Source organism: Triticum dicoccoides, chromosome 7A, assembly GCF_002162155.2.
Source record: "Triticum dicoccoides isolate Atlit2015 ecotype Zavitan chromosome 7A, WEW_v2.0, whole genome shotgun sequence".
Lineage (NCBI taxonomy): Eukaryota > Viridiplantae > Streptophyta > Magnoliopsida > Poales > Poaceae > Triticum > Triticum dicoccoides.
This window is the reverse complement of record NC_041392.1, coordinates 293,291,344-293,313,559: the sequence shown is the minus strand read 5'-3', so window position 1 is coordinate 293,313,559 and position 22,216 is coordinate 293,291,344.

Below are 22,216 nucleotides of genomic sequence, written 5' to 3'. Positions count from 1 at the left end.
ATGCGTGAGTAGTTCATTGTAGACCTACGGGTCCATAGTTAGTAGTTAGATGGCTTCCTCTCTCTCTCTCTCTCCTTTGATTCTCAATACAATAGTCTCTTGGAGATCTATTTGATGTAACTCTTTTTGCAGTGTGTTTGTTGGCATCCGATGAACTTTGAGTTTATGATCAGATCTATGTTTTATCCATGAAAGTTATTTGAGCCTTTTGATCTCTTATATGCATGATTACTTATAGCCTCATATTACTTCTTCGAATATCTAGTTTAGTTAGGCTGACTAGATCGATTTTTCTTGCCATGGGAAGAGGTGCTTTGTGATGGGTTCGATCTTATGGTGCTCGATCCTAGTGACAGAAGGGGAATAACACGTATGTATCCTTGCTATTAAGGATAACAAGATGGCGTCTATTCCTACATGAATAGATCTTGTCTACATCATGTCATCGTTCTTATTGCATTACTCCATTTCTCCATGAACTTAATACACTAGATGCATACTGGATAGCGGTCGATGTGTGGAGTAATAGTAGTAGATGCAGGTAAGAGTCGGTGTACTAATCTTGGACGTGATGCCTGTATAATGATCATTGCCTAGATATCGCCATGATTATTTGAAGTTCTATCAATTGCCCAATAGTAATTTCTTTACCCACCGTATGCTATTTTTCTCGAGAGAAGCCACTAGTGAAATCTACGGCCCTCGGGTATCTTCTATATTATATTTGCCTTCGAGATCTATTTTTATTTGCTTTTATTTTCAGATCTATTAATCCAAGAACACAAAAATGACCTGCTGCAATTTTTATTTATTTATTTATCTTGCGTTCCCGCAAGATCTATTTATCCGATCTACTACAAACTTATCTATCTTTCTACCCGGGAAGGATTGACAACCCCTCTTTTACGTCGGGTTGCAAGTATTTTTTCTTTGTGTGCAGGTGCCGTTCACGTAGTGTTGCGTGGTTCTATACTGGTTCGATAACCTTGGTCTCATCACCGAGGGAAATACCTATCATAGCTGTGCTACATCATCCCTTCCTCTTTGGGGAAATACCGACGTAGTTCAAGCCGCATCAAAAGGAATTTCTGGCGCCATTGCCGGGGAGACATCATCAACATCTACCAGGTTCCTAATCACAAGTCTCATATCCTTACAATTTACATGATTTGCCATTTGCCTCTCATTTTCATCTCCCCCACTTCACAAAATTTGCTGTTTTATTCGCCCTCTTTTTCGTTTTCCTTTTTCTCGTCAGAGCTCTTGTTTGCCTGTGTTGCCATGTGCCTTCTATTTTCTTGCACTTCACTTGCTAGAAATCTATTGATATGGATCCTCATCCACTTGCTAATATTTTTAAAAGATCCAATTATGATGAACCAATTGCTAGTGATATGAGTGCACTAGATTATCTCTATGAAGTTTTGCTTGAAATTCCTGAATCTGAAAATTGTGATGAAGTGCTAAAAGAAGAAATTTTTTGAAGTGATTCACTATAGCTCCTTGAATAAAAGAATGATTGAAATGGTGTTACTATAAATTCTATTATTTTCAATTGTTCTAATAATATGCAAAACCCCAAGCTTGGGGATGCTAATTTTTCTTTGTCCACTACTTGTTGCAATGATCATGATTGAGGTGATAATTCTTATGATCTTGAAAATTTATTTAAGCCTCATGATGAATATGTTTGCGATAATACTGAAAGTGGGTTTGGAAGAGCATCACCTGTAAGTAAAAATAATCCTACATATTTGGAGAGTGTTCAATCTTATGAATTTTTTGATGAAAGTGGGTATGGAGAGGTCATGACTCTAGTTGATGATAATCCCACTATATTGGAAGAGTGTCAACTTTGCATGCTTGTGGATCATGTAGAGAATATGTTATGTGATAGCTATATTATTGAATTTGATTATGATCCTACATGTAATTATTATGAGAGAGGGAAATATGGTTGTAGAAATTTTCATGTTGCCAAATTACCTCTCTTTGTGTTGAAATTATCAATGATTCCTTCTTCCTATTTGCATATGCTAGAAATTTCTTGTCTTGATAATTTGTTTTCCTAAAATGCCTATGCATAGGAAGTATGTTAGACTTAAATATGTGTCGGTGTACTAGAATAGGGGTACCCTAGTACCCCGAACTTGTGCACGGGCAGTTGAAGCACCCCGCGGCAAGGCTTGACGGGCGAACGCCAAGATCCTCCATGGTTCCCTTGGGGCCATTCAAGAACAAAGTATTTAAGCTCAGGAGACAAGGCCCCGACAAGAGGAGCTTGCCGGGAAGGCCAACCAAGGCACTCCAAGGAACTTGCCGCGACGCGCCATGCGCTCCGGCAAGGCAACAAGGCCCCGGCAAGAGGAGCTTGCCGGGAAGACCAACCAAGGTACCTCGAGGCCCGGTGGGCGACAAGCTTCCGGACCCGACAAGATAACAACAGCGGCAAGGCGCTTGCCGCGGCAGGCGGCCACTCTGTGCCCACGCTCCAGCGCATCCACCAACGTGTCGCCCTGGGGGCCTCTCCAGGTGCGCGTGGCGGGAGGCTGTGCAGCCAGCGGTGCGCAGTGGCATGCGAAGCTGACAAGATCGCCATCGTGGCGAATGGTGCCGCCCCTAATGGTCCTTTTCTGCACTGTTTGGGCGACCCAGACGGGCATTTAATGCCCTTGTCCCCTGCCGTCAGGGTTAGGTAGGGTGCACTGTACAAGTAACTATACCAACCACCTCACTTTTTACATTTGTACCCTTCTCTGCATTGCCACCTGTCGGTGACCCCTTTAGCGTATAAAAGGAGGCCCATGCGCAACGTAGAGGAGGTTCGGTTCGATTCATTCGTAAGCTAGAAAACACTTAGCTCTCACGAGTAAGAACATAATACAACCAGACAAGCAGCAGTAGGAGTGTTATCTCTCTGGAGAGCTCCGAAGCTGGGTAAACTGCTCGTGTGCTTCGCCTCGATCTGCTCTTCGTGCGATCTCCGCCCCCCGCCGAACCGAAAGGGGCCCGGTCCGCCGGCCCCATAGGTGTTCGTGGATTAGTTTCCCCGACATCTCGCCGACAAGCTCTGATCCCGACAGAGATGGATCTGCGCAGGAGCATGATAAGATGCAGAAGAGAATGGTGCAACGTCCAGTTTACTTTGTCAGTTCCCTTCTACAGGGGGCTAGATCAAGGTACTCTGGTGTGCAGAAGTTGCTTTTCGGCCTCCTCATGGCCTCGAGAAAGCTGCGCCATTACTTCCAAGCACATGAGATCATAGTCGTCACTCGCTTTCCGCTGAAAAGGATACTGCAGAATCCAGAAGCGACAGGCAGGATTGTCGAGTGGGCGCTGGAACTGTCAAGCTTTGGCCTCAAGTTTGAGAGCACTTCAACTATCCAAAGCAGAGCATTGGTAGAGTTCATAGCAGAGTGGACGCCAACACGAGATGAAGAAATTCTAGAGACGAGCATCCCCGTCAAAGAGGCAAGCAAAGAGTGGCTGATGTACTTTGATGGTGCCTTCTCGCTGCAAGGCGCCGGTGCGGGCGTGCTGCTTGTCGCACCCACCGGAGGGCACCTCAAGTACGTAGTCCAGATGCACTTTCCCAAGGAGCAAGCAACCAACAATACTGCAGAGTATGAAGGATTGCTTGCCGGTCTCAGAATCGCAGCAGACCTTGGGATCAAGAAGCTCATTGCCAGGGGTGACTCACAGCTTGTCGTCCGCCAAGTGAACAAGAACTACCAGAGTCCATTGATGGAAGCATATGTTGACTAAGTGAGGAAGCTAGAAGAGCACTTTGACGGCCTACAGATGGAGCATATCCCAAGAGCTCAGAATGACATTGCTGATGGCCTGTCAAAGTGCGCCACACTAAAGTTACCTGTGGAACCAGGGATCTTTGTGCTCAAGTTGACTCAACCATCCGTAACACCATCAACTGGACAAAGCAAGAAGAGGAAGTTGGTTTCTGGTGACTACTTTCCGGCAGAGCTCCCCGAAGCCGCCGCCAAGAAAGTCCCCAAGATCAACACCAAGAATGGTGAGGGGCAGTCTGCTCCGGCAAGCCTTATGGTTTGTTCCGTTGAAGCAGACGCTCCCGACAAGTTTTGCTCCGGCAAACTTGCCGGGGAACATCAAGCTCCGGCAGGGCCACAAGTCCTTGACGTAGAAGCGGATGTTCCCGCAGCAGCAGATGTGCCTTTAGTCCTTGTTGTCGAGCCACAAGCTCCAGCATGGGCACAGCAGATTGTCCATTTCCTTCAGACAGGAGAACTTCCCGAAGAGCAAGAAGAAGCGGAAAAAGTAGCCCGACAGTCAAGTATGTACCAGTTTGTCGATAGCATACTGTACAGAAGAAGACTCAACGGTGTGAAATTGAAGTGTATTTGCCGGGAAGATGGACAAAAGCTGTTGGCAGAGATACATGGAGGCATATGTGGCCACCACATTGGCGCAAGAGCACTTGCCGGCAAAGCTTTCCGGCAAGGTTTCTTTTGGCTGACAGCCCTCCAGGATGCAACTGCACAAGTAACCAAGTGTGAAGCGTGCCAGTTCCACTCCAAACAGATACACCAGCCAGCTCAAGCTCTCCAGACGATCCCTTTATCCTGGCCATTTTCGGTCTGGGGGCTCGATATCCTCGGCCCTTTCCCCCGAGCTGTCGGGGGCTTTGAGTACTTGTACGTCACAATCGACAAGTTCACAAAGTGGCCGGAAGTGAAGCCAGTGAGGAAGGTGACAGCACAGTCAGCAGTCAAGTTCTTCAGGTCAATTGTTTGCCGTTTCGGGATCCCTAACAGGATCATCACCGACAACGGCATGCAATTCACGAGCCGCACCTTCATGCAGTACGTCCAAGACCTTGGCGCCAAGGTCTGCTTCGCTTCTGTTGCTCATCCGAGAAGCAATGGTCAAGCAGAGAGGGCAAATGCTGAAGTGCTGCGCGGGCTCAAGACCAGAACTTTCGACAGGCTGCGCAAGTGCGGAAGAAACTGGATCGAGGAGCTGCCGGTGGTTCTTTGGTCGATCAGAACGACGCCAAATCGAGCCACTGGCCAGACACCTTTCGCTCTAGTCTATGGAGCAGAGGCAGTTCTCCCCACGGAACTCGTATACGGATCGCCTCGAGTGCTCGCTTATGATGAGCTTGAGCAAGAACAGCTGCGACAAGACGACGCGCTGCTCCTTGAGGAAGATCGTCTTCAGGCTGCTGTACGAGCTGCTCGATACCAGCAAGCTTTGCGCCGCTACCATAGCCGCAAAGTTAAGGCCAGAAGCTTCGAGGAAGGCGACCTTGTTCTTCGGCGCGTTCAGTCCGCCAAGAATTCCAACAAGTTGACGCCAAAGTGGGAAGGCCCTTATCGGGTGAGACGAGTCACAAGGCCCGGCGCTGTCCGCCTTGAGACCGAAGATGGCATTCCGGTGAGCAACTCCTGGAACATAGCACATCTTCGTAAGTTTTTCCCGTAGAGCGCGGTTGCTGGAACCCCGTTCCGGCAACCACCTTTTGTACAAGTCTTGCCGCTGTTGCATGTAATCCTTTGTACAAAGCCGGGCGCAGATCCCGTGCATAAGTAAAACCCCATGTGCTCCGCACAACTTGTCCATTTCATGCATTAGTTTCTTTCTTGCATGTGTTATCTGACACTTTGTGCAGCACCTACATCCGGTAAGCAATAACGAGCCAAAGGGCTCCATATCATTATTTTCTCTTCTTTCTTCTTGTCAACAAAGGAAAAGAAGGTTCCCTCGCACACAAGTTTGGCGGGGGACAGGAGAAGATTATGGTATGGACCAGGCGTCGTTCAAGCAAAGTTTTGCCTTGCCGGGAAGCAAACGACAAAAAAGCTAAGTTGCCAAAGTTTGAGCAATCACTTTTTAAATTTTTGAGTTATCTTCCTCGAACGACCCTGCTTTGTATGGAAAACCTATGCGCGGAGGAACCAACTCGTGGCTAGTTGCGCCCTTACTTTGTTTCGAGTCCGCTCAACAACTTAAGTGTGCTGCATCTAGTCGCGACAAGGTTTCTTGTCGGAAGCAGCGCCGCCAGCAGGCTGCTGAAGTTCCGCACTCAGCGCTCGCGGCTCGGGTGCCTGCGCCGACAAGTTCCCTAGAAGCGTAGGGTAAAAACATACAAAGGAAGGAATCTAGTAGAGGAAATAACATAGCAATTGATAACAGAAATAAAGTTATATTACAAGATAACTTGTCGCAGCTCTAATAGACTGTTTTCATAACATGATTAGCAGCGACAAGGGAAAAGAAGAAATGGGCGGCCTAGTCTACGCGGTCGCCCTCAACCCTCTTGATCTCACTCACCTTGTCCACAATGGGTGCGACAAGGGCCTTGAGTGCGTCCCGATCGGCGTCTGGCGGCAAGGACTTGAGGACGTTGGTGAAGCTGAGGCCTGGATTGCGGAAGGCCACCTTTATCAGCACCTTCTGGAGAACCCCGGCGCAGATTTTGCGTGACTCGTCGGCCAGCTGCTTTGGGATCCTTTCCCGGAGCCGCTGGAGTGCCGTCGCCACGCCCTTGAAGAACAGGTTAAGCTTGGCGCTGGGTTGGAGATTCTCGTCGGAGGGATACCCAAAGTCCTCCATCCCCAGCTGCGCCAGCTCCTCGTTGATGACTGCGGCAATATTCACCAGACCCTTGGTCCAGTGCTCCACAGTATCTCTGAATGAGTTTTGGGTAACTGCGATGCTCTCCAGCAGCGCCGTGTCAGCCTTGACCTTCTCCGACAAGGTCTTCTCCCGCTCCTTGGCGGCCTCCAGCGTCTGCGTCAGCGTGGCCAGTTTCAGCTCCAGGTCTGCATTGGAATCCTTGGCGGCGCTGAGCTCCTTGCCCCTCTCAGCGAGAAGACCTTGCAGCTCACCGTGGGCGGCAGCATCCTTCTCATGCTCACGCTTGAGCGTGGCAAGCTCCTCGCCGCTCTTCCTAATGTTGGCCTCCAGCTGCGCCACCTTCTCCTCCAGCTCTTTCTTGGCGGCCTCTGCGATCGCGGCAGCGTCCTTTGCTTCCTTGAGCGCCCCGTCAAGTGCTTGCTCGCGCTCGGCGAGCTCCTCCTCGTAGCTGTCGAGGTTGGCCTTCCGCTGCACCAATTCACCTTCTCGCGCGGACTGCTTCTCGGCGGCCAGCCTTTGTTCCTCTTCAGCTTCGGCCTTCTCGAGAAGGAAGGCCGTGCGCTCCTCGTCGAGTCGCTCCCGCTCCTGTGCCAGGGTCCGGAGAGCTTCTTGATTGTGGCCCCGGAGCTCCTCCGCGCGCTTCTCCATGTCAACTCCCGCCTTCGCGACAAGCGCTTCCCGGGAAGCCAGCTTGGCTTGCCGTGCGCGGTAGAGTGACAGCAGCTTCCGTAGCAGCTGCTCCTCCTCAGGCTCGCCACTGCTGCTGCTGGGCGCGTCGACCAACGACAGCCCAGCAGAGGCGAGCACCTCCCCATCAAAAGTTTCCCCCTCGACCGGCGCCCTGGAGCTCGACGCCCAGGTTAGCTTGATGAAGATATCGTCGCCGGCCTTCAAGTAGGCGCCGGGCTGGGGCTCCTCGGAGCCCGGCCCCGCAGCAGCGGCAGAAGGATCGGCGGTCGGCGCAGCGCCTGGCACTCCTGCGGCCTCAGGGTCGTCAGTGCAATCGCCCGACCCCTCGCCCGCTTCTGCGGCGGCAGCCTTGGCGGCCTCCTCGCCGGCGGCCTCATCAGCACCGGTCCCTTCCTCGCCGGCGCCCTCTGTCTCCATTGGCTCAGCCGCAGATGGGTCTGAAGAACGAAGAAGGGAGAAAAATCAATCAAAAATCCAAGAGAAGAAAATCAGAAGAAGAAGAACCCAAGGGAAAGTCTTTGGACAAGTGAATTACCTGTGCCAAGATCTGCAGTTGCAGTCTCGGCCGCCGCAGGATCGACGGTGCTGCCCCTTGCCGGAGAGTTCTCCCTTGCCGGAGAGCGCTCCCTTACCGGGAACCCCTTACTTGGCGGCATAGCCGAAGCAGATGGCACTTCGGGACCAGCTTCCGGGCGCTCCTGATGTGGCTGCTCTGCTCCTACACAAGTCAACAAGCAAGATATCAACAAAGGAAAAAACACTCATGCGCGCCTAACAGCGGAAAGCTAACTATGAACTTGCGCTGGGGGCTGCTTTGAGGACTGGTTGCCGGGTCCGTCAAGGTGGTCTCAGACCCACCCCCTGCTGACACGGTGGGGTCATCTTCGATGACAATCACCGTGACCTTGGCCCTCTTCGCCGCTCTCTGGGCCAGCATCCTGAAAAGAAAGGAGTCCAGATTGAAGCAAGTCAGATACAAGATAAAAACAGCAAGATTGAAAAACTACAAGAGCACCAAAGAAGCTTACTCTTCTTCCTCCTCGTCGAAGCTGAGCGCGGAAAGATCGAAGTCCGGCTCCCCTCTGGTGCGGCGAGGCGGAGGAGTAGGATCCCTTGCCCGCTTGGCGGGGGCGGTGGCGGTGGCCCGGGAAGATCCCGCTCCAGTTGCCGCTGCTGCGTGAGGCGCTCCCGCGGCAACATTGCTTGCCGCGGTAGAGCGTGTCGCACGGCTCGGCGGCTGTTGACCCGGCTGCCGCCCCGCTACGTCCATGCCCCTGCGAAGACGCCTTCTTGGCGGGGCCGGGGGCTCCACCTGCGGAAAGCTTTCTGAAGGCTCGGGCTCTTCCTCGCCGGCCTCGCTCGGCTCAGCTTCAGAGCCGGCAGGCTCTTCTTCGCCAATGAACTCCGCGCGCTCGGCAAGGTTTGCCGCCTCTGCCGCCTCCGCCTCCTCCACAGTGAACCCGAACACGCCCGCAGCAGCTGCGGCCGCAACCTCTTCCGCCCTAGTGGCGATGCGCTGCAGCTCCTCGTCGGTGGTGTCACGGGTGAGGCTCTTCTGCTCGTCAGCGTGGACCGGCACTTCTTCCAAGTTGTCGAAGAACGCTTGCACGACGTCATCCGCAGGCTCTTGCCAAGTTGGAACGATTCCGTGTGAATTGCATAACGGCATCATGGCGCGGATCCGGTCAAGCGAAGAATTGTTGCACAATGGAACGACGCCCCTCGGCAGCGTGAATGGGTGCTGGGGGTCGCGTTTGAACAATTCCAGGAGCATTGCATCTAGCTCCAAGACGGTGAAGTTGTAGTTGAGGCCCGGCCGCAGCCTCATGATGTCCGCCGAGTTCTTGAATTCCCAGGCAGGCCTCCCCCTCTCCTGCAGGGGGGCGATGCGGCGGCGGAGGAAATCTGCGCCTACAACACCTACAGTGAGCCCGGCAAGCCTGAGGCGAAGGATCCTAGTAATGGCGATCTTCAGCCTCTCGTCTTTCGGGGCCACGTTGCTCCAGTCATTGCCGCGCACTATTGGAGCTTGGCGCACGGCGGTGAAGGGCTGCGGATTCTCCTCGACGATCCAGCACCACTCCGCTCTCCACTCCTCCCACTTGCTGCGGAGCTCACCCTCCAAGTACGCCTCCTTCTTGCCAACTCTCGAGATCCAGGCGATCCCTTCGGCAAGCGGCTCTCCTCTCTCTACCCGAGGTATGAAGAAGTGGCGGAAAAGGGCAACATTGCGGTGGACTCCGACAAAGTTTTCGCACAAGTGTGTGAAAACTGCCATGGTCAGATGCGTTGGGGGTGAAATCAAGGAGGCGGAAGCCGTAGGTGTTCATGATATCGCAGAAGAATTCTGAGAAGGGCGGGCAGAGCCCGCAATAGAAGAACAGCGTGAAGAATGGGTACCCGTTTGGAGCCAGTTCCGAGGCAGCGGCCGGGAGTACCCTCGTGCGCGGATGCGCCCGCGTCTCCGTCGCCCAAAAGAGGTAGAAGTACTCCCTCAGCTCCTTCACGCCGAGCTGGGGGGAGAAGATCGCCCGCTCCTTCCGCAGCGCCACGAGCCGCTGCGCCTCGGCCGACTTCACGCCCTTTCCCTTGTCGGCTTTCGGAGCCATGGCGGAGGTGGTGGGGGAGGTCGACGGCGTTGGTGATGCTGGTGGCAATGGGGGGCGGAGCGCTGCTCTCTCGGCTTCGAGAAGAAGGGGGGGAGCGGCGGGGATAGCTATATTATTGAATTTGATTATGATCCTACATGTAATTATTATGAGAGAGGGAAATATGGTTGTAGAAATTTTCATGTTGCCAAATTACCTCTCTTTGTGTTGAAATTATCAATGATTCCTTCTTCCTATTTGCATATGCTAGAAATTGCTTGTCTTGATAATTTGTTTTCCTAAAATGCCTATGCATAGGAAGTATGTTAGACTTAAATATGTGTCGGTGTACTAGAATAGGGGTACCCTAGTACCCCGAACTTGTGCACGGGCAGTTGCAGCACCCCGCGGCAAGGCTTGCCGGGCGAACGCCAAGATCCTCCATGGTTCCCTTGGGGCCATTCAAGAACAAAGTATTTAAGCTCAGGAGACAAGGCCCCGGCAAGAGGAGCTTGCCGGGAAGGCCAACCAAGGCACTCCAAGGAACTTGCCGCGACGTGCCACGCGCTCCGGCAAGGCAACAAGGCCCCGGCAAGAGGAGCTTGCCGGGAAGACCAACCAAGGTACCTCGAGGCCCGGTGAGCGACAAGCTTCCGGACCCGACAAGATAACAACAGCGGCAAGGCGCTTGCCGCGGCAGGCGGCCACTCTGTGCCCACGCTCTAGTGCATCCACCAACGTGTCGCCCTGGGGGCCTCTCCAGGCGCGTGTGGCGGGAGGCTGTGCAGCCAGCGATGCCCAGTGGCATGCGAAGCTGACAAGATCGCCATCGTGGCGAACGGTGGCGCCCCTAACGGTCCTTTTCTGCACTGTTTGGGTGACCCAGACGGGCATTTAATGCCCTTGTCCCCTGCCGTCAGGGTTAGGTAGGGTGCACTGTACAAGTAACTGTACCAACCACCTCACTTTTTACATTTGTACCCTTCTCTGCGTTGCCACCTGTCGGTGACCCCTTTAGCGTATAAAAGGAGGCCCATGCGCAACGTAGAGGAGGTTCGGTTCGATTCATTCGTAAGCCAGAAAACACTTAGCTCTCACGAGCAAGAACATAATACAACCAGACAAGCAGCAGTAGGAGTGTTATCTCTCCGGAGAGCTCCGAAGCTGGGTAAACTGCTCGTGTGCTTCGCCTCGATCTGCTCTTCATGCGATCTCCGCCCCCCGCCGAACCGAAAGGGGCCCGGTCCGCCGGCCCCATAGGTGTTCGTGGATCAGTTTCCCCGACAATATGTTTGTCACATATTTTATGATGCTCTCTTTCTGTTGAAATTATTATCTTTGATGTGAGCATCAATAAAATTGATGTAGCTATCACATAAAGAAAGAGCTTGTTGGGAGGCAACCGAATGAATAAAATTATTTTTTGTATTTTTCTTTCTGCTCTTGAGTGTTTTCACAATTATGCTACTGTTATGATTGTGTTTTTTAATGTTTTAATTAGTGTTTGTGCCAAGAAAAACGTTTGGGATCAGGTTGGGTGTTTTTTTGATGTTGTTGAAAGATAGAAACTTTTGCATCCAGTAAACCAATTTTCATTTTTAACAAATGCACGATAAAATCCTTATTTTCGTACACAAGATTTATATGTAAATTGCTTACGTTGTCTTAATTTTCCAGAATTTTTGGGGTTACACAAGTATTCGAAGTTTTTAGATTACTACAGACTATTCTGTTTTTGACAGATTATGTTTTATTTGCGTTGTGTGCTTATTCCGATGAATCTATGGTTTTTATTGGAAGGTATAAGATATAATAAATTTGGATACAGCAGATATAGTGCAAAAATAAAATATGAATGGGTTTGCAACGGTACTTATAGTAGTGATTTTCTTTTCTATACTAACGGATCTGACGATGGTTTTGTTGAGTTTTGTGTGATTGAAGTTTTCAAGTTTTAGGTGAGATCACAATGGATGAAGGAATAAGGAGTAAGAAGAGCCTAAGCTTGGGAATGCCCATGGCATCCCAAGCTATTATCTAAAAGAGAAGCAAGCAACTAAGCTTGGGGATGCTCGATTGGCATCCCCCCTTTCTTCTAACGACCATCGGTATTTTACTTGGAGCTATATTTTTATTCGTCACATATCATGAGTTTTGCTTGGAGCGTCTTGTATGATATGAGTCTTTGCTTGTTTTGATTTTTATTTGTAGTCAAGTATTCTTTCTGGACACACCTAGTTGAGAGAGCCAAAATTATGCTATGATTTGTTTGAATTGATCTCTATGCTTCACTTAAATCTTTATGAGCTATGGAATTGCTCTAGTGCTTCACTTATATCTTTTTGAGCACGGTGTGCTTTAGTATTTTTGAAGAAATTCTCTCATGATTCACTTAGATTTATTTGAGAGTTAGTAATTTTTTAAAGAAATTCTCTCATGCTTCACTTAAATTATTTTGAGAGAAGAAAATTTTTATGCTCATGTTCTTCACTTAGATGTTTGAGCTATCAAAAGCAACATATGAAAGTACTCCCAAAGTGATAGATATTCAAGAGGGATATAATAAAAATTTCATGAAGATCATTGGACAAAATAATCTTGATTCCTTGTAATAGTTTTGTGATATGATGATATAATATGTGAGTCACGTTGATGAGTAATTATGCTTTAGTACGAATATTGGTGTTAAGGTTTGTGATTCCCTATGCAAGGACAAAATTCAATAGTTATGCAATGAAATTATATCCTACTTGTGGTGCATTATTTGGTGTTAGTTATGCTTAATGCTCGCTTAGGATTTTTCGTTTCTTGGTTGGATGCTTCTCAATCTTTTGCTAGCCTTCATTTGCACTAAGTATGATCATTACTTGTGCATCCAAAATCCTAAAACTAGTTTTGCCACATGAGTCCCTTATACCTACCTATATGCGGTATTCTTTTTCCGTTCTAAGCAAATTTGTATGTGCCATCTCTAATTTTCAAATTGAATTTCTCTTTTGTGTGCTCGTACCGCTCATGAAACGGTAGGGGGTGGCTGATATTTTTCCATGCTAGATGTGTTATTCTCAAGATGAGTGTTTATTCACTTGTCATTACACAAGAGCAAGGCAAAGGTATTAGGGATGCCCAGTCCCGAAATGAAAAATGAATTTACTTTATGTTGTCAAATAATAAATTCCTTGGAAAGTGTTGGTATGGACGACACTCGTGAATTCGGTTAGCCGTGGAATGTGAAAGTATGGTGGAAAAAGGAATAAACTTTATTTTCTATTTGGGAACCGCCTATGATATATCTAGCATGTAAAGTATTGGGAACTACTCGATCGTTTTTGTTGATAGGAAAAGCATGCCTCCCAAAATATTTTTATCTCTATCTTTTTCGCTTTGAGCTCTGGCACCTCTACAAATCCCTACTTCCCTCTGCGAAGGTCCTTTCTTTTACTTTATGCATTTTTTATTTTTATTTGAGTCTCCATCTTGTCTTATAAAGCACCAACTAAGGGGCACTATGATCATACTTGAGCATTTGGTGTAGCTAATATGCGAGTGTGTTTCATGAATGGATCAATGATTGAGCATAATGGGCTAGGGATAACATGCTTAGTGTTGATATTTTGAAAGACATGGTTGCTTGTTCATATGCTTGAGTATTGAAATCTTCATGTCAAAACTAGACTATTGCTTTGAATCATATAAAAGTCCAAATGTCCATGCTACAAAAGAAAAGAATATGTGATGAACATGTTAGGCAACATTACATATCAATTTTTTTGTTTTTATCATTTACCTACTCGAGGACAAGCATGAATTAAGCTTGGGGTTGCTGATACGTCTCCAATGTATCTATATTTTCTTATTGTTCCATGCTGTTATATTATCATTCTTGGATCATTTACAATCATTTTATAGCAACTTTATATCATTTTTGGGACTAACCTATTAACATAGTGCCCAGTGCCAGTTGTTGTATTTTGCTTATTTTTTACTTCGCAAAAAATCTATACCAAGCGGAGTCCAAACGCAGCGAAACTTTTTGGTGCTTTTTCTAGACCAGAAGACAAAAGTTGGGCCAAGGAAGTGCCAAAGGGGAGCCCCGAGGGGGGCACATCCCACCTGGGCATGCCTGGGGGCCCAGGCGCACACTGGTGGGTTGTGCCCACCTTGGTGGCCTCCCGCACCGGCTCTTTGCTCTATAAACACCCCAATATTCCAAAAACCCTCGGGGAGTCGACGAAAAACAATTCCAGCCGCCGTAAGTTCCAGAAACCACATATCCAATCTAGACACCATCACGGAGGGGTCATCATCCTGATTGGTGCCTCTCCGATGATGCCTGAGTAGTTCATTGTAGACCTACGGGTCCGTAGTTAGTAGTTAGATGGCTTCATCTCTCTCTTTTGATTCTCAATACAATGGTCTCTTGGAGATCTATTTGATGTAACTCTTTTTGTGTGTGTTTGTTGGGATTTGATGAACTTTGAGTTTATGATCAAATCTATGTTTTTATCCATGAAAGTTATTTGAGTCTTTTCATCTCTTATATGCATGATTACTTATAGCCTCATATTTCATCTTCGAATCTTTGGTTTAGTTAGGCCGAATAGATCACTTTTTCTTGCCATGGGAAGAGGTGCTTTGTGATGGGCTTACGGTGCTCCATCCCAGTGACATAAGGGGAAACGACACGTATGTACCATTGCTATTAAGGATAACAAGATGGGGTCTATTCCTACATGAGTAGATCTTGTCTACATGATGTCATCGTTCTTATTGCATTACCCCGTTTCTCCATGAACTTAATGCACTAGATGCATGCTGGATAGCGGTCGATGTGTGGAGTAATAGTAGTAGATGCATGCAAGAGTCGGTCTACTAATCTTGGACATGATGCCCATATAATGATCATTGCCTGGATATCGTAATGATTATTTGAAGTTCTATCAATTGCCCAATAGTAATTTGTTTACCTGGCGTACGCTATTTTTCCCAAGAGAAGCCACTAGTGAAACCTACAGCCCCCGGGTCTCTTCTTTATCATATTTGCCTTCCAGATCTATTTTTATTTTCTTTTATTTTCGGATCTATTAATCCAAAAACCCAAAAATACCTTGCTGCAATTTTTATTTATTTATTTTATCTTGCGTTCCCGCGAGATCTATTTATCTAATCTACTACAAACTTATCTCTCTTTTTACCCGGGAGGGATTGACAACCCCTCTTTTACGTCGGGTTGCAAGTATTTTTTCTTTGTGTGCAGGTGCCGTTCACATAGTGTTGCGTGGTTATCCTACTGGTTTGATGACCTTGGTCTCATCACTGAGGGAAATACCTACCGTAGTTGTGCTGCATCATCTCTTCCTCTTTGGGGAAATACCGATGTAGTTCAAGCCGCATCAGCGCACCAAAGGGGCGGGGGTGGCGCGCCCTGGTGCCTAGTGTGCAGCAGGGCCCCCCTCCAGTGGTTCTTTGCTCTAGTATTTTTCTTTTATTCTGAAATAATTCTACAAGAAGTTTCGTCCAATTCCGAGAACTTCTATTTTTGCACAAAAGCAACACCATGGTACTTCTGCTGAAAACAGTGCCAGTCCTACTTAGATTCATTCAAATCATGCAAATTAGAGTCTAAAAAAGAGCAAAAATGTTTGGAAAAGTATATACCACTGAGGGGTCCTGGATACGGGGGTCCTCGAGCGCCCGGGCTATGCAACATGGGCTAGACTAATGGGCCGCGAAGATACAAGATAGAAGACTTTCCCCCGTGTCCGGATGGGACTCTCCTTTGCGTGGATGGCAAGCTTGGTGTTTGGATATGAAGATTCCTTTCTTTGTAAACCGACTTTGTACAACCCTAGGCCCCTCCGGGGTCTATATAAACTGGAGGGTTTACTCCATGGAGGCAATCATAATCACACAGGCTAGACATCTAGGGTTTAGCCACTACGATCTCGTGGTAGATCAACTCGTGTAACCCCTATACTCATCAAAGTCAATCAAGCAGGACATAGGATATTACCTCCATCAAGAGGGCTCAAACCTGGGTAAATACCGTGTCCCTGTCTCTTGTTACCTTTGATCCTTAGACGCATAGTTCGGGACCCCCTACCCGAGATCTGCCGGTTTTGACACCGAAATTGGTGCTTTCATTGAGAGTTCCACTATGTCGTCGATGAAAGGCTCGATGGCTCCATCGATCATCTACAACAATACCGCTTGGAAGGAGATTTTTCTCCTCGGCTAGATCTTCGTATTCAGGGGCTTCGCACTACGCGCCAACTCGGTTGGCCACCTAGAGCAGATCGACAGCAACGCCCCTGGTCACCAGATCAGTTTTGGAAATCTGAACTATGTCACTGATTTCCGAGGAGACTTGATCTTCCAAGGGTTCGCGGCTCCAACCACCGCTCCAGCCTTAGATCGCAGCACGTCATCAGGTCCGAAGACGGGAGTCTAGAGCCCGCCGGACTCCCTGCGGCTATAGACCTCAACACTGGAGAACCGGAGAGGATGGCGCCACCGACAGTCATCACAAAGCCGGGCTCTTCTCCGAACACTAGCTCTGAACCCTCGAAGTCCGCGTCATGCAAGCTCGGACAGGGAACTACGGTCCCCGTCCAAACCTCGCTCTTAAACGAGGCTCTGGACTTAATGCGATCCCTCGCCATCATAGAGGAACCGCTTCCGAACTGCACGCAGCCCGGAGTAGGGGCTGAAAATAGGGAATTTTACTTCCCACCCACCACCCACTTTATAGCCATTGTCGAGGATCTAACCGACATGCTCGACTACGCCTCCGAAGACATCGACGGTATGGACGACGATGCTGGAGAGGAGCAGGCACAAAACCCGCCGTTCACCGGATGCTGGACGACCACTTCCTCATACGACGTGTACATGGTGGGCACACCTAAAGAAGGTGACGGTGATGATGAGAAGGATCCAGTCGGGGACGAACCTCCTAAGATACCACCAAAGCATCGACGTCAGCAGCGCCGCTCTAAATCGCGTTGCGGAAAAGACAACAATACCGGCACCGGAGACGATGACACTCCGGAGAACACCGAAGACCAAGAAGACCCCATCGAACCAACATCCGAACAGGATGATCGGGAGGACGGGCAAATTGATCCTGATGATCAAGCGGGGAACAAAGACTCGGAGGATAGAAACTATCTACCACTCTCCGAGGATGACGTGAGCCTCGGCGACGAAGATTTCATCGTGCCAGAGGAACCCCTAGAACAAGAGCGCTTTAACTGTCGGCTAATAGCCACTGCAAGAAGCCTAAAGAAAAAGCAGCAGCTTCAAGCTGACCAAGATCTGCTCAACGACAAATGGACTAACACTACAAAAAAATACATTTCCGTGATGATACATGTTTGTCACAGTAGGTCGCTTTTTTTGTCATGCATGCACATCCATGACAAATTTATGACAGAATCAAGATAGTCATACCTATGTTGTCGTAGAAGTGTTCCATGACATTACCAAAATTATCATCATGAAGTGTCCACTTCCATGATGATAAATCGTGCGTCACAGAAGTGCTTTCATCAAGGGTGACCGACACGTGGAATCCACCGTAACGGAACGCCGTTAAGCTATCGGGTCTGGTTTTGGATCCGATAACCCGTTAACAGCCCCGACCAATGGGGATTTTCCACGTGTAAAATCATCATTGGCTAGAGGAAACACGTGTTGGATCATCTTCGGGACAGATGTCATCCACTCACTGGACAGAAGGCGACTATGATACGTCGACACGTGGCACGACCCAACAAGTTTAAATGGGCTGACCCAACTAAAGGCCCACAAGATTTTGCGAACAATAATGGGCCGGCCCAGCTAAAGGCCCAGAGGATTTTGCGGACCATAATGGGCTGGCCCAGCTAAAGGCCCACAAGATTTCACGGGCCATAATGGGCCGGCCCAGGTAAAGGCCCACAAGATTTTTGTGTGCCATAATAGGTCGGCCCAGGTAAAGGCCCAGAAAATTCTTGTGGATCATAATGGACCGACCCAGCTAAAGGCCCACGAGATTTCGCCGACATTAATGGGCCGACCCAGCTGTAGGCCCACAAGATTTTGAGGACCCTAGTAGGACGGTCCGTTAACTGGCTGCCATGTTTTGGGCCAAATGCCGGCCCATATTTGATCCGGTCTATTAATGGCCTGCCACGCTCCGGGCCTAATAGTGGCCCATATGAGATCCGGCCCGTTAAAATCCTACCACGTTCTGGGCCAAATTACATCCTAGATCAGGTCCGGCCCTTTAAGAGGTTTTGGGCCTTATTATGGCCCATATCAGATTCGGCCCATCAACTGGACACTATGCTTTTGGGCCCACTTGCTAAAGGCCCACTTAGTAATTCGGCCTGATATTAGTTTTGGCCTGTTAAGGGCCCGTTTAACATTTCGGCCCTATATTAATTTCAACCTGTTAAAAGCCCGTCATATAGTTGGGCCTAACTACGGGCCGATTTGCATCCGGCCTGCTCGCAGCCGATATCTGATTGGGCCAAACAAGGACCGAGACAATTTTTCGGCCTGTTAAAAGCCCGTGATTTGATTCGCACAATCATGGGCTGGGGTTCATTTCGGGCTGCTGCCGGCCCGTGAGCTGATCGACATGTTTCAGGCCCAACCTACATCGTGATTGCATGACGGCCCGATTATGTACCGTAATTTTACGGTTTGGCCGGTTTACTGCGAAGACAGGATATATATACAGTAAAATAACTGCAGCATCGTGAATAAGAAAAAACCTATACTATACAATAAAGAAATTATGGCATATTACATCCATTGGGCATCAAAGTTCGCCACTATGATAATAAAGCACAAGCAGACAACAGATTACGTACACTAGGCATCAAAGATCGCCACCAGTGCAAATAAACACGCCGACAAAATAATATACAAAATCGACAACACTTCAATAGAGTTCAAGAAAGGTTAGCCCTGTTGGGGAGCTGCAGCGCAAGCAGCTGAGCAAGATGATGAGACTGCACTTGTTCAACACTTATATCTTCCTCACTCTGAAAGATAAACAAGCAGACAGATGACAGGTTTTGCACATAAAAGTATCAGTGCTGACAATTCATCACATTTCTTACTGACGAATAAAGTGACACGGTTTAAATTTGCATTAACACAATATGGTATTGTTCAGGTCAAGACATGGCAGGAAATGACATTGTGAAGGAGTTGGCAGCTTCACAACACCACTGGATTACAGATCAAGAACTCATAAGTATCAATGGTTAGTGTGCTCTCCATTTATACCATTTCAGATTGGCAAATAAAGAGATGGTTTAAATAATAGTAGAATGATATGACATTGTTCATAGTTAATACATTGCAGAATATGACATTGTGTTGTAGTGGGTAGGTTCACCACACCACTAGATTATAGATGAAGAACAGAAGCATACATGCAGTGCAAAAGAAGATCACTTGCTCTGTATAGTTTAATTTACATGGTATGAAGAAGGAACTTGGTTATACAACTGAAAACTTAAATTGAGAAAGGACGAACTTTTGTTTATGAACTACATATAATAAACTTTAAACAAGCAATTTGATGCAAACACCAAAAATAAACAGCTGTTGCAGTCATGCCTAACCAAATATATACAACAAAGTTTGAAGGCTTGAGATGGAAAAACTTACATTCTTGGTGAAGACAGGCTCTATAAAGGCCTTGTCCATGCTGATGGGGGGGGGGCAATTCAAGAAGTTTACCACAGAATCTTCTTCAAAAGCATTGCCTTTATTCTACATTTTGTTAAGAGTAAATATAGATGTGATAATATACGAAAAAATGGAGAATATTTAAGATAAGATGAAGAGTGATGCTACATAACCAAGTAGCTATAAATGTAAGTGCAGCGATACAGGTAAAAGGTACAGCCAAGAGCAATGCACAGCTAAACTTCTTCAGTACCAACCTTATGGTAAGAGTAAATATAGATCTGATGTGTAGAAAATGGAGGGCAAAGGAAAATAAGCTGCAGAGTGATGGTACATGAACAACTACCTGTCATTATAAGTACACTGATAAAGGACAACATGTACTTACAAGAACAATGCAGAGCTAAAAAAACATTGGCATTGGATATATTCTACACTAATGTAACCATTCATACATATCAGATAATTTGGAGCGAACAATTGATAAGAAAGCTATCATGCATATTGCTGTCACATAATGAACCAGGTATGTATGCAAGTACAGTGATACATAACAACAGGTACTAACAAGAGCAAAGCAGCGGGTAGCATATTTGCGATATCCTGTCATTCTTGTCAAACCGGAATTCTTCTTCGAGCAGATTTCCTGCAAAAAACATCCGTAAGGCACATACGGAAAAGTAGAAGTTCAAATTGTCATGTGATTTCATAGACAGTACCTCATCCTGGGAACGAGACCAGTGCATAACAAGGTTTTTCCATTCAATGTCTTCTAAATTTAGCACAGGAGACTTCACCGGACATTTGTTTATAGACTTGCCATCAAAGTGTGATTTCCCCAGGTAACACCGATACTGCTGCAATGCTTCCTTGAAAAGCACAAGCAAGCTTTGCTCGTCATGACTATCCAGATTGACCCTCGCCTAGTTACAACAATGTAATGTGAATCATTGATGTGTTCAATCAGCAGAAAACAGGAAAATAATAACCATGAATAATAACACTTACACGTAAGTTGGATAGGAAGATGTGAAAATGGTGTTTGTCTTCACAATAATCTTCCGATGATGGGAATATATGCACGTAGTCCCTAACAACATTGAAAGCATTGTCTTTTAAACTGGGAATAAATGAAATGGGGTTCCAATGTGCAAGAATTAGCCGTCTCTGCAGTTGGGATAGGTCTTTGGCCGGTGGACTTGCTGTACTTTTTGCTGGAGTGGGATTTTTTTGTGGTACAGCTGGTGCTATGGCAAATGAAATCGGTATACCTTTTACTGGAGTGCAGGTGCTGTGTGGTGGGGCTAGTGGTGTGGCCAGTTAAGTATGGGTACAGTCTGCTGGAGTCGGTCCTACGTTTTGTGTCACTGGTTGCACAGCCAATATAAGTGGGGTGCTGTCTGATTTCTCCGGCACCACCATGTTTTTCAAGGACTTTGCTGGTGCTCCTTCAGGTTCGGCAATCACCCTCTTCCTTTTTGATGTCTGATGCACAAGAACAACATTTGAGTGGAAAAACATGGTATGATGACAGATGGAATATGTATTGATAATGGATGGGCATGGCATCTCGACATATATGATGAGTAAACTAAGCAGATGGCGGTGGAACAAAGTAGAAGAAATGCAAGACAACATATGCAAGATACGCGCAATCAATAAAACCTTTCCAAATTAGAACAGGCACCTTGATGGGTGAACAGGACAGGCCATCTGCCTTTGACTCCTCGAGGTTAGAATAGTCATTAGGATGATATTGTGAACAAGAATCAACAGGTGGGAAGCGTACGAGTTTCATTGCTTCTAGAATGGCACTCAATGCCTTGCTACCAATTTTGTAAGTCATTGCAGTGTTCCACAATATTCTTCTGATGCGCGGATTCTGATATTCACTGTAATTGCGTATAATATCTAAGAACCATGAAAACATAAATAGTTGTGAGATTATCTTTGTAATGCAGATGATATTCTAATATAGGGGCGCCCCTGTAAACACTTGTGTGCTATCACTGGATTCTGATGAGAGAGCTCATGTGTGCTGTAATATGGTGCGTGCATTTATATAATCTAGCACAAGTACACAAAAAATAGGCTCTAGAAGTAAGGATAGCTGGCAGATGATAGGTTCATAATATACTATATAGAGAGTTTATTGCCAAACCATGATAACAAGAGCACACAACAACTAGGCAGATCATAGTGTACATAACAGGGGTACACCATAACTAGGATATATAAATCGGGAAAGTGGAACTGGCTGGAAATTACGGTGTTGTATTGACGCTAGTAATTGAAAGCCTATCGATCACGTACAGGCCAGCTCTATCAGTTGTTGACTGCAGATGTCCCTGCTCCCCTTCCTGACAAGGAACATACTGTGCTTCCCATACAGAACACCGCACGGGCCGCCGGCCGAACCACCGGCCCCACCGCATGTGTTCCTCCGCCACCCCCACCCCGCCCCACCCGCATCGAGTTTTCTTCATTCGACGAGGCCCCACCACTGCCCCCCACAACCACCGTCCCCACCCGAGCCCCTTCGATCACACCGGCGAACTCCAGCGAGCTCTGAAAAATCGACTGACCCAATTTTGAAATTTAGTCTACTGTGATTTAACTAGTGTGGAATATAA